At 36.0% G+C, this 14,339-nt stretch overlaps 1 long non-coding RNA gene across 3 annotated transcripts in view; it reads right to left on the minus strand.

Annotated features, from left to right (window-relative positions):
* LOC119697703 overlaps positions 1–14,339 on the minus strand; it is a 158,177-nt gene that overhangs the window by 49,340 nt on the left and 94,498 nt on the right. For all 3 annotated transcript variants that reach the window (XR_005255911.1, XR_005255909.1, XR_005255910.1), the window contains one exon: positions 8,924–9,009. This is a non-coding gene — a long non-coding RNA (uncharacterized LOC119697703). The remainder of the gene's footprint in view (positions 1–8,923; positions 9,010–14,339) is intronic.

Here is a 14,339-nt window from a genome sequence, read left to right on the forward strand (position 1 = left end):
AAAAATATGTTATTCTCATCCACTCCAGGTTTACAAATTTTGCTGTGAGCAAAACACATTTTTGCTGCATCCTTTCCTAAGTAATTTTCCCAAGGTAGAATATGATTCTTCCTTGAAGAATTTTGCTTTGCAAAAAGAAACTGCTAGAACTTTTTTCCTTATGAAAAGCAGTTTTCTGGAATACCTTACAATGAAACACCTCTCCTAACCACCTAATTATTACAGCATCTACAGAAATCAGAGACGGGTAGTAGCAAAATAACAGTTCTAAATTCTTCCCTGAAGGTTTATTTTCTCTGCACTTCCCCACCCTACTGGAGCTCATGTTAGCCAAGCTCAGAGACATTCACTCATGAGGATGTCAGAATATTCTTCATTTTGGACTAGAAGTAAGTGAAAAAAATCATAATTCTTTTCGGTGAGATTTAATAATTCTCAAATCATCTTTCTCAGGGAAAATACATTTATTAACATTGCACAGTATTATGTTATTTTTTAGCAACACTGAATCAAGCTGCATCTGGGAAAAAAAAAAAAGAGCCAATACCCCTTATATCTCTCAACTGGGCACCTCCTGGAGCAGGCCAGCTGTGTGCCATTCCTTATACATTATGAGCAGGTGCTTTTCCCAACCCTAAGTGAATGACATAAGCCCCTCCTTCATGATGCTGAGGGACATCTACACTGCAGTCGTGGAGTTGTCTTCAAGATTCCTACTTAATATAATCCCAGAAGCACAGGTATAGCAGCACAGAGCACAACATGGGCAACAAAAGGCTGTGAAATAGAAACATGAAGAAATAAATATTCAATAATTAGCCCAAACAGAGCTCTTTTAGCTGCTATGACCAAAGTGCTACTGAGCCTCAGGCTAAGTTGTTTAAAGCTGCTAAGGAATGTCTTATGGTCCATGTCCTTAGCATTCCTTAAAAGCTCTTTTTACTTTCTGTTCCACCCTGACTGGATGCTGATCCAACAAGACACTGCTGATTTATTTGTTGGATGAAGCTGGCAAACGCATGTATGTCCAGTGGCTTGATTCATTTTTCTATGTCTCTTTCATTCCATGCCAATGAGGAAGATTTTTTTATTCCCTGACTGACATGCTGCAAGGTTTGCTTTCTTTGCTTTTTTGTTTAGGCTATGCAAATTAGATGCAATCAGATCTCATTATTGTTATCTAAATTGCTCACCAATATGTCCTATCTTGCAGAGTATAACACACTTTACACACACATGCAGGAAGAGCAGAGAGTGACGGGGCTCACATTCATCTATTATGACTGTTATGGAGGCTGGACTTGGTAAACCAGCAGCTTAAGCTTTATATTAAATAAAATGCTTTTCTATGCAGCCTCTGTACCCAGACTCAAAAACCTAACATGTGAGAAGTAAATAAAATGCAAAAACAGTTCTCAGCAGAGCCAAGATGATACATTCACTGGATTTAAAAAAAATTAAATCAATTACTTTTTCCCAAGTGGTCACTGAAAAACAGCACGTGTCAAAGCATTTCATCAAATGAATAAACATAAGTATAGTTAAAAGAAGAGTTGAGGGCCAGAGCTCCAAAGCTGACATTGACTCCTGGTTGTCACAAAAACATTCAGTGCTGCTATAGGAGGGTGGAACTTCTAGAAGAGAGTTGGAAGCTGAGCTATATTTTCTGTTCAGGCGCTGGTCTTGCAGCCTCTAGACTGTGAGTTTGGGTTATTTTAGTGGCCTCTTTGTGAGTTTTGAACTTTCTAAGAGTTATTTTAATTTTTACTATTATTTCGAAGGCTTGACCTCAGGCTGACAGCTAAACGTGTCTGTACACTCACAAATATGATGGCTCTTTTTCTTAAATTTAACCTGAGGCCACCAGAACAGCAGGCATGCATCTATGCAGTTAGACTGGCAAGGTTATGAGGTGGAGACCATAACCATTTCACAAACTGAAGAGGCAGAGTGGGATATTTAAGCTGTGCTCACTGATGTGCACAAACTGATGACTTCAGCCTAACTTTGCACTTCCCTAGGAGGCCCCAAACAAGCATGCAATAGTACCAGAGCAATAGTTTAAAACTTGTGGTTGACAAAGACTTTTTTTTCTTTTATATAATGAGAAACCAGACATGTCTTACATGCAAAGTGAATGCCAGAAGAAAATCCGTTAAGACACTGCGCTGAAAATTTCAGTCAAATATACTTTGGCAAACTAGATACACACTCTATATATTCTCTATGAACTTTCCCCTGCTGAAAAAAGGTCATGCCTTCCAGCTATTTCAGAAATGAAAATACCCCACACAGGTTATATTAAAACATGTGCAAGTGTATAAAATATATACACAGTCAAATGCAAAGTCTACAGTCAAATGTAGCATTGAGGTTGCTCAATCAACCACACAGGTCAGGAAATTCCAGAAGTTAATGGCCCATGGTCTTCTCTTGTATAACTCCACTGAAACTATTTTGCATTCCCTAAACTCACTGACATAGAAACGTATGAAGAATTTCCATTCATTTTAGTTTATTAATGTTTGTTAATTCATGGTGGAGACTAGTAGAAGATTCTATCTGGACACATTAACATTATGATAAAACTGATTTAATTTCAATCTGGGCATGTAATCTTAGCATGAGAACCTTGAAGTCAAGACCAAGTGGTCCAAAGACCAATTTAGTAGTTAACAGCTCAGGAGTTTAGTTAATTTCCTATCTTTCTTACAGATTCCCAAGTGACCATTGGTAAATCACCTAAATCTCCATGCAATATTAATTTTTTCCAAAATGAGTATATTTAATACAAAATAACTTAATTTCAGGTTGATATACGTTATTTTCTTCTGCAAGAACAATGAAATAAACCAGTTTTGTAGCTGGCATCAGTCATATTTTTTATTCATTGGAACATTTATTTTGAAATCGTATCAAAAGGAGCATATCTTTCCCACACTGTCATAACATAAGTAGTCCTTATAATGCTTTATGAAAATTCAAAATGGACTCACTAGTCATGGAAAACATCAACATGAAAGGACTTTTAGAGAGGCAGGACCGACTTAAGTAGAATTAAATCTGAAGCTTGAACATATGAAGGAAATTTGGACAATTATCCCATTGACTTTCCCATTGTCAGAATGTCACCTAGCTGTGTCGTGTTAGCTGTCACTGCTACGTTGCACATTCTTCTGGAAGAAATGCACATACAGTTCCTGAAAACATTGAAGAAGTTCATAGTTTCATGATTTCTTTTCAGAAAATAAGATATGAAGAAGGCTTTCTCTTGTAGTTGAGTTCCTACCACTTGGTTCTCTCCCAGTTAGTTAAAGGTTGAGTGAGGAATGCTTCATGGTTTTGAATTTTTCTTTAAATTTGAAATATATTTCAAAGTAATAATATGCATAATATGTTTTTATGTATTTGGAAATTACCTTTTACTTTTCCCTTAACTTAGTTTCTTAGTGAAAAAAAACCAGATCAACTCTATTTAAACAAGTCAATGTCTGAATTGCTAAGAAATACTCCTCTAAAATTGCAAATTTCTAGCATTTGCTTAGAAAAATTAAGCTGAAACATGCTGGCAGCACTAAAACACTATAGGCACTATACTGTTGATTTATATCACAAATTGCCCTTACATTTTAATTATTATGTTGATGTGTCTTGTGGATTAAATATTTCATATGCCTTCAAATATTTATTTACCTCTTTTAGAAGGTAAAATATACATGTGGACTTCTAGTAGACTCTTATTTTTCTAAAATGCAGAATATACTTGCTGTATTTAAAGATCTCATTATACCTTTCATGTGTACTTATAGCTTCATTAAGTTGCATGGAAATATTATTAAATGGATGTATCTGCTACTGGGGGTGGTTTCACAAGTGTTTAAAAATCTGCCATCTGGCTGTCCTCTAAGATATGGCAAAACTTTGGTATCATAATAACATTATATACTGAGATAGCCCAAATACACATTGACATTCCTCTTTAGGAAGCATGTGAGATCTAGTTATAGATGCTCAGTTTTCCTTTTCTGAGTATATTTCAATTTAAGTGTAAACACAGAGTTAAAAATTATGTAAAAGAAATGGAAAAAAAAAAACCTCATTGAAATTTCTCATCCTTGAAGTGTGAAATTTTACAGATGTTAGATTTCATATTTTGTTTATCCTCCAAGATATATTTTTGTCTTTAGAATTCTCAACATATGGCTAAATAAATATGAAAAGCATTTGCAAGGCCATCGTGTTAAAAAATACCTGGTTAACCTCTATTTTGCATAAAAATAACAGGTGAAAAACTCTGTCTCCCAATGAGTCAATAAAATAGGACTGATTTGCCTTGAAATTCCATGTATGCTCTGAAATGCAGAAAAAAAAAATCAAGAATTAAAAACTGGTCCTCTGCAGATCCAAGTGCCCCAAGAAAATGCTATGAATCCAAAGAATGTTCCTGCATGCTACATTTCTGACACTAATATCTCATTTAGCAGTCAAATGTGAAAAAGCACATGTAGCTGGGAAACTTCCTACAAACAATACAGGGGGGTGGGAAAGAGCACACATTTTAAGTGAGGCCAGTATTCATTTGTGCTCAAAATTAAAAACCATACTCATGAAAATAAATGTTTATCACTAACCAAATAAACTTCGTAAGAGGTAAGAATTAAGCCCCTCCTCATCTGTAAAAAATTAGCCTTAAGTATTATTCTTACTAAGTTTTAAAATCATCTCTTATAAAAAACAATTTTACCTCAATCTTTTCTTTTCTATTTCTTGGTAGGAACTTGTGCTGTTCCCTGGGTTTGGTAAAGATGTCCTTGGACTGTCCCACTCAGAAGTGCCACTGCTGACAGGAGTTTGCTGTTGCTGCTTCTGCAAAGAGTGGCAGCTAGGATGGAAAAACACCTCCCGGGTCCCGAGCCCACAGCTGTTCACAAGTTCTCCCTCCACAACTTGCAGTGGGCTGAGAAAAGATTAAACTGCAAAGTCACCCACACTGTTGGGAACAAAGAGCAGAAGTTCAGATTTCTTCTTTCCCAAGAAAGCGATGGCCTGAGTGAGACCTTAGTAGTCACTGCACACAAACCTCAGTGCAATGCAGGGATGGAGGGTCCTTGGAAATTCCTTAAAATAGAGGAATATAATCGCTCATGTTACAAATGAATCACAAATAAGATAGCTCCAAATTGCCTGGAGATTGGGAAAGTGACAAGTGCCAGGCCATTCCTGCACAGATTCAGCTATATAAGTGTTGGAAAAATGTTTTAGCTTCCAAATTTTCTCAGCTAAAACTACAATCAAAACAGAAAATGAAAATTCAGTTGACAGTTATTTACACCCCAAACCTGACTTCCTTTGAATTAAAAATTATTTCTGAGAAATAAAAAGTCCTAACACTTGTTCAACAATTTTAATTTAAAAAAATAGCAGCATTCAAAAATTATTACATTCTTTTAGTCTGGCTTTCTATTTGACAATCTTTGTGTTTCCTTAATTATGCAATACATGGCAGACTCTTGGATTTTCCCAAGAGGTTATAATATACCATCTCTTAGAACAAACACTCTAATTGGGTACATAATTCTGGCTTTTTCAAGGTGTCTAATCAGCTCCTAAGGCAGATGAATTCAGGTTTGTATACCACATGTTAGAGTAAAAATACAAATGTTTTATTGAAGGGTATTTATAAAGGCCATTCTTGGCCTCAGGGGTTAACTTTCTTATGCAATATCTCATGCTTTGAAACACCCTCTGCCAGAGCCTCTCTTACTACCAAGCACAGGGACAGTTTCATACCAAAAAAAAAGGCTAAATTTGCCATTGTGAACTCCCCACTTCTAAACATGTAGGATTTTTTTCATTAAGAGATTAAAGTGCAGGTAGATTATAAATTTTCATATTTAAATGGATTCACAGACAAATGTCTCAATGCTGTCTCCAAACCCTTCTGCAGCTTGTGCCTCTCTCACTAAGATCAGTGCAAGTCCCCACAAAAACCTATGTGTATCGGTAAGTTCTGGCTGGATCCAAACCACAGCAAAATAAAGCTTTCTTGAAGCCTACAGGATTAACAAATACAATAAAACTAAAGTAAACTGTAGAAAATGAAATGCACAGTGTACAGATCCAGTGAGTGTTCCAAGAGATCACTCCCAGGTGTAGAGGGTGGACAGACTCAGACCAGTTTCTCGTGACGTGATAGAAATGTTCCAGCATTCACATTTTGCACACATTCCAGCATTCTCATTATGCAAGTATTCCAGAGTGAGAGTTATGTTCTCTGAAGCATGAATATAAAATAAAGAAGCTTTCAGTGGAAAATATGTATGCTTTCATCAGTATTTTTCATTTAAATGTTCTTGCATGCTAATCAGAGCCATCATTTAGAACACAAACTCATGCTTCTCTGGTATCTCAGTTCATTAACTGCTCCACAGAAAGGGCTATGGATTCCAGAAGCATCAGCCCAGAAATTGCTCCACATGGGAAAAACTCTAAGCCAAACTTCTGTTTGGCTTCCAAAGAAATCAAGGGAGTTTTATAATGATGGGCATCTGAAAATTTGGGGGAGATAAAGTCTGAAAGAAAGAGCACTATTTAGGTTAGCAGAAAACTGCAGACTTAGCCAGCCAGCTATCCAGCCAGGCCCACTAGACAGCAGCTTCACATCAAATGAAGAGCAGTTGATCTCACAAACACAAAGGGAATGAACTTAGTCTAGGAGCCATCCAAAGCAATACACAACTGCATTCTTAAGAGACAACAGGAATATCTGTATGGACATAAACCACAATACACTCTGCCAGAAGCACCACATCTCAGGATAGGAAGAGACATAGGCAAGAGTACAGACACCATTTATGAAGTTCTAAAATGTAAAAAGCCACAAATTCTTTTTTTTACATCACAATTCCCTTATTTTTTGTCAAGTAAGTCAATACTATCTGTGGCAAAATGGCTAAAAAGTTATGTCATTTAACATCTATTGGATTTTCACACGATAAATTCATCTCAGTCCATATATTTTTCAAATAACTGGATAAGGCACACTCAGTTTTCTCTAGCACACCAGTAGTGCCTAGAAGAGGGAAAATATATTTTTTGGACCTTTTAGAAAGTTCATGTATATCATGCTGTCTTTTAAATTCTGTGAAGAGGATTAAGAAAAAAGAAGATTCCCCAGAAATGCCCAGAGATACAAGACAATCTGGCAACCTTACTCAAAGGCTACCCATGGAGTAAAAGGACTACTTAACACAAGTACAGTTTGTAGGTTCCAGATTTACAAAGCTGATGAAATATTGGGTCCTTTTATTTGCATTTTCTGAAATGTAAAAGTAATAAATAGTAAAAGAAAAGATTTCAAGAATATTTTTGTTTGTTTGTTTCACATTGTTAATTAGCACCAGATGTTAATTCTCTAGATTTTGTTTTAAAGACTGTGGAGTCCTAGGCTCATATGGGCTATGACTTCTGGCTAAGCTTGATTAACTTCCCAATTTCTACTATGTTCATTCTTGCTGTCATATTGAAATCCAGTTTTCAAGGGCATGCCAAGTCCTTGATGAAAACAGTCTTTTATTATATCCTAACCAATGGATTAGAATTAGATTGGGCTCATAAGGGAATAATCAATCACAGCTTACATTTAGGCCATTCAGCACATTTAATATGCACTTACACATACAATGTATAAAAATATATATACTATTAAAAGCATTGTTTTGACACAAATGAAGAAAATACAGATTCAAAGTATTCTAGGTCATTTGGACACATCTTTCTTCCATTAATTTTAATGGAAGAGATGGACCAGGTTCATGCTTGGCTTGAAGTGATACAATTTCACAGAAGTCAGCTGGGCAATATTGATTTACTTTTGCTAAGAATAAGGGTGTAGATCTCCCATCAGAGAATCAGTTTGAGAAACAAAATTATATTGTGCCAGTAAAATTCAAAAGTATTCTCATTTGGTAAAGATATATTGATTAAAACCCCTCAGCTCCATGTTTTCTTCCCAATATTTCATTCTTACTGATTTTAACATATATGAAGACAAAATACTTAAGTCCCTTTAAATATTAAAAAATTTTCATAAATAAGGGCTGCTAGATAAGCAACTTGCTGGTTAACCTCTTAAAAGATTTCTGAGAATACTGGTGTCCTCAGAAAATAGTACTGGACTTCCTCAGAAATGTGTTAATTTTGGTGGTATTTTGTTTCAGCAAAATATCCAAGCAAATATGGTTCAGTTATTTCAAACCATGCCAACACTGTAAGAATGCTAAATGAGTTTTTATATACCTTCTATTTAATACAATATGAAATACTCTATAGCAGAAAAGACAGAAAATCAAGACCAAAAAAGTCTTGATTTACTAAGAAAAATTTTAAAGCTTTTTTTCTGTAAATATTAATATACTGCAGCATAAAGTATTTCTTAAGATACGTAGTTCTTAACAGGATTAGTTGGAATTGATTTCAGATTATTTCACCTTTATAGGTTTAGATTGACTAACTACCTAGATAATGCATTTTACTGTACGACACAAACATAATACAAAAGCATTAATTCATGTAAGATGAGATGATGCAAGCTATCAACAAGTCTATATATTTTTTGTAAATTTTTGTCTTCAGAGAAGATGATTTTAAGTACAAGCAAACCTATGGTGAATCCAATCTAAATGGTAATATAATAATCCACTTTTGACACCTTCCTTAAATAACATGCTTTTAAAAAATGCCTATTAGAAACTCCAAAAAAAAATCAGACTATCAGACTTTCTTGTCAGGAGAGTTTCTCAAATTGCATGATTCTTCAAGAATGAATTACAGGGATACAAGCCAATAACATTTTTATGACGCCTTCTTCACCATATCAGAAACACAATGAGAAAGTTTCTGAGTAAAGGAGAAAAATACTTACTGTTCGATCTGGGTTGTGAGAGATGCTGAATTAATCCTTCATGATGTCAGGTAGGCAGAGTTCAATAAAAGAACAACCACAAATACCTGTATATTAAAAATAGAGTACAATTTAAAAACAGAAAAACCCTCCAAAACCTTCCATACTATGGAAAACCAACCATCAGTTCCCCATTACCACTCTGTGCTCTCTGACTCTTGGCTTTGTCTGTTAGACTCCCACCCAATCAGGACTATTTCAAGTCCAATACTGGCTTTTAGTTTCACTCAGGGACATCAGTCTTTCCAGTGTGTTTTTGAAGTTATTTTGAGCACCACTGAGTGTAGCTTTGCCAGACCTTTATACAGCTCAGTTTTCTGCTTTTACACTTGTGAACTTGCTATTGGATTAAAATATAAAGTGTTCTTGGTCAGTTTATAGTTATAAGTCCATGATACTAATGTATACATATGTTAATACATTAAGGATATGCTATATATCTTTTTTAACCTGCTGCAAGATTAAATTACTATTCTGGAATACCTTGAGAATTTTTTCCTGCCTATGAAGGTTAACTCAGAAAAATACACCAAAGATTTCAATGTCTTCCTACAATGACATTATGGTGGTTCATTTTGAGTGCTAATGGCAGGATAGTGTTGTTGTTTTTTAAAAAATGTTGCCTGGCAATGCAGAATTATAGAACAAATAATTTCAAAAACAACCTTAAAAGGCCATCTGGTCTAATTCCTGCTGAAAATAGGGCCCACTGTAAATTCATTCTACAGAACTGAGTCCTATTGAACAGCTTGCTGTTTCTATTTATCTAGAGCAAATTCTTACAAAATTATACAGGCCCTAGATATTGATGTTCTGTTAGACAATTGACTTGTTCAGAAAGGATTCTTGTGAGCATGATGGGTTCAGCATCAGTAAAAGGACTTGAGAATAGCTGAAGTGGTTGCCACCATGTTCTACATTTCAGTCTAAGTGGTCACTCTTATGTATTTGATGTTTTGTGAACTGTTAAAATCTACAGACGTCTGAGTGCCGATGTGTTACAGGTTTCAAAAGTGTTTAATGTGGGGAACTGCTGATTTGCTGGGTTTTTTTAACAAATTTTGTTGATATGCTTCCAGCAACAGTGGAGGGATAATGTTTCTGGAATATTGAGTCTGATTATATTGAGTAAAGACTGAATTTTTTTACAAAATAAAAGAATAAATGTAAAGCTGTTTGTAGGCTAATCTGGAGACAAGAAGAATTATTTAAATGGTTTATGCTGATAGCTTGGTATTTTTTACATTTAAATAAAATCACAGCACAGTTGTGACTTTTCATCTCTTTAGTGAAGTGGAAAATATCACGTTTTAACAAACAGACTTTTTAAACTTACAAATCTATGCAAGTAAGATATTCTGCCTCCTAATAACAAGATGAAAAGCTTTGTAATTTGTAAAATAGCAGGAGGAAAGTAAAAAACAATACAAAACAAAACCAAAACTGCAGGGTGCCTCAAAAAGAGTTCAGTTTATAGCTGCAATCCTTTTATTTTCCCTTTCCCTCCCACACCAGAGCTGTGTGTTCTGGCCATATGCAGTGATTGACTTCTGCAATGGCAAGAGCAATGTATTTCTCTCCTTCAGAAGATCTTTATTTTCCTGTGCATTTTAAAGACCCTGCTGGAGAAAAGGCATTGAGAGGTTAAGAATTGGGTATAGAAAAGACATCAAAGAGCAAAGTTGCAATATTAGGATACTGCTAGAACACTCATTAATGTAATCTCATTATAACTGCTTAAGATATTTCATATGCACCCATTGCAACCATTTCCTGGACTACTTGCTTTTAACACCTTGCTCCTTTCGGTGTGTACCTCCAGCACTCTCACTTTTGTCTCATCAGCTATGAACTCCTCACCTTTTCCTTAACAGCCCACTCCTGCTAGCTCAAAATGACCAGCAAAATGTTTCCCACATCCTAATTTCACATACATTTTCATATTTCAAGTTCCTGGCAGTGTCTAGGCAGCCAGTGGCCTGAAATCACAGCCACACATGCAGCTCTGCATTGTCTTGCAGTTTCTTTGTGCTTCCTCTGGTTGCAATGGACCCAGCAGTTGTGTCTGTCTCATCCTTGAAATTTGTGAGCTGTATAATGAAGGATTTTCTTCCCTGAGTTTTTCCAGACCATGTAGTTCAGCTTGGTCAGTGAACATTGCTAGTGCAATAGCAACATACACTCAAGGGGTAATAGAAAACTATTTGATCACAAGAAACTATCAACAGTAATACATTTTGCTACCCTTTTTGATAAAAATAATGAAAAGTTTTTAAGACAATAAGACTCAGTTTGAATAGTTGCTAAAAATTTAAAAACTGACAAGGCTGTCTTTTAAATGCTAACTTGCCCTGTATCAAAAAATTATTGCTTTTTATCAACATTGTTATAAAGCTAGCCAATTTGTAGTGTTGTCTAGCTCTTAATGGATTTATGTATGGAAATGGTCAAAAACATGAAAAATATTTGCAGAAGTATTGTCTACAAAGCCTTCAGTAAAACATTATGTCATGTATGGGAATTGTAGTATACTCTGGTACTTGGTGATTGATTGCTTCCCATTTAAATGACATTTGCTGAATTCTGAGGGACTTTCATTTGCTGTATAACATTTCTTTTCTAGTCCTTAAATATATGCACAGTCACACACAAAAACACAGTGAACAAGACAGATGTATTAACACTTGTTAGCAGGTCAAACTAAAATATTTTCAAGGACACAGTGCTCTCTTTGACCTGCTAACACTTAAGCAAGCTGCAACAGCCCTATATAATTCAGATTGCAATATGCTTTACTTAACCTTTGTTAACTAACACATGAAGGAACAGCTTTCCTTTTAGTGAGGACAAAGCATGGTATTTCAAAAGGGCTTATGTGAGTTGAGAGTACAGCTCTGTACACAGTTAAATCCTACATTTGACTGCTGAACCCCTCTTTCCCCTTCCCACCCAAATCCACATGGAAATGACAGAATAGAAAAAAAAAATGTAGAATTAAAAATACTTTGAATTGTTTTCCATACTAAAATCAAAAAAATACATTTATTTTCCATTTGTACATGATGTTCCCTTGTAGACAACATGAAACTTCTAAAGGTACTTGTCAGGAATAGTCCAAGGAAATGAAGGATTAGGTTCAGGAATATGCTGCAAAATAAGACATGCTGGTTTATCCTCTAACTTAGTCACTGGTGCACATCCTATAATCTCCAAACTATAGTTCTTGCTTTTACTTCTGGGATTCAAGATCAGGCTTTTTGACAGTCCTCAGCAGAGCATGTCCTCACGAGAGTGCTGTAGACTACTCCAGGCTAGTTCTAGCATCATTGGAGACCCAGATAAACAACCTCATCACTGCTGGAGTTTCTGAAGTGCTGAGTTACTGGAGGGTAACTCCTCTCCTGATTCTTTTTCAGGGATCATTAAAGCACACTACAAACTTTTCAGCAGCTTCTGTTTCAGGGATTGTAGGAGCTCTACCCCACAAGAACAGTGTCATCTGTTTGAAGGAAAATACTTCATTCAGACACACTCTTTGCTAGCTCAGATCTCCCATCTGGATTCAGTAGCCCAGTCACCACATTTTTAACTTCTCCTAAGCCTTTTGAGCCTCCTAAGCCTTTTCACTGCAGTTTGTGATTACACTTGACCTTTGTCTAGGAAACACAGAGTAAAGGAATGAAAGGGTCCTGCCAGACACAGGCTGTCCTTAACAAAAATATGCTGTCTCAGTGAACAGGCTGACTCCCTGGAGGTCAAAAGTATTGTCATGGTGAGTCTAGCAAATTTTGGAACATCAGAGATTAAAAAGATGTTATCACTGAGCCCTGGTTCCCCTTGTCTGTAGGGTTATCTGGGGAATGTTCTTCCATCCCCTCACTGCAGTCACCCACTATATAAAGTGAAAATGTGATTCTTGATTAAATTCCACAGTCCATCAATTTTCCAAAAACCTCCCTTTTGACACATGAAGGTAAATCCAAATACCTGTATGTAGAAAAATTAAGTCTCCATAGGGTATAATTTTGAAAGGTAAATTGAAGATCAGAAAGTTCAAATTATCTCACTTGAATGATCTAATGCCAGTAATCTACTTGAAGAAATTGACAAGAAACAAAATCCCAGATTTCTTTTTAATTTTGAACACAGTTAATGGCAGGACTGTCAGTCTTGAATAGCTCATAGCACTGGGCAAGAGGAATATTGGATCAATAAATCAAAATAAATCAAAACTGGATCAAGCTGTCTTGGATCTTATCTTGGACCTTCAGATCTAGTCTTGGACCATTCTGGGACCTCATACAAGTTTGCTGACTGGGAGAGTGATTTTAGAGGTAACTGATACTACAACCTAGACTAAAGTAAAAGTAATCCAGCCTTGTAGGCAAATTTAATTTTCCACTGTCAGTACAATGGATTCTGCCTCAGAGAAGCAGTGAGATTTCTGTTGGAAGCCTCTGAACAGAACCACTGGGATTTTTGGAGGTAGATGGGAACAAGTGTCTCTAAACTGATCCTGCAGTTTATAGGATCCCAGGAAGCTGCCTTTCTCTTTTCCCACTTCACTTCCCTATAATTTTCTGTCTATATACAGTCAAACCACTGAAAAGATAATAGAAAATCATTCCAATGTAGATCAGAATTGTGAAACAATATGAAAAACCACCATCTTCTGTTTATTTTCTTTTCTTTTCCACCATTAATCTCCAGGAGAGATATAGAACAATCTGACTTAGTGATGCAACCAGTCGCTGGCTTGAAAGCAGGCAAAGCAAAGAAAGAGATGGAGTAAGAATTGCAAAATACCAAAAGAGTTCTCAAGACCCTCTCTGGGAGGCCCTGGAAGATGCTAACAAAAGGTCTCCTAGTGGCTAGGAGCAGTTCTGGAGGCACATGAGCAAGAATAAAATTTTAGAATAACAAAAGCTGAGTGAGCCTCTGTAACTCAGTATGTCCCTATTTTTATAAAAGCATTAGTATGACAGGACCACTAAGTAAAGGCCTTCAGTTTCTTACTTAAACAAATGAATTACAAAACACATCGATACCAAAGGGATACCTGATATACTGCCCAAAAGCAATATTCTTCTAAAATGACTACAGACATTGGGGAATACATGTCATTGTTCTATGTGTGAAAATTCAGGTTCATGGAGGGCTTCAAGCACTCTCCAACACAACTATTGTTTCCTTCCTCAGAGCATTCAGAACAATGGTGAGAGCATGGAAGGAGAAGATTTCAATATCTGAAATACACCCTGTGCTCACAAAGTGAACAGTTTCCTTAGTGTCTACTACCTTTCCTTCCCAATTCCCTGGGCTTACTAAGGAAATAATTGAAAAAAATTAACCTAAACAAGGAAGACTGCCAGAAGAA

Source organism: Motacilla alba, chromosome 2 (genome assembly GCF_015832195.1).
Source record: "Motacilla alba alba isolate MOTALB_02 chromosome 2, Motacilla_alba_V1.0_pri, whole genome shotgun sequence".
In the NCBI taxonomy this organism is placed as follows: Eukaryota; Metazoa; Chordata; class Aves; order Passeriformes; family Motacillidae; genus Motacilla; species Motacilla alba.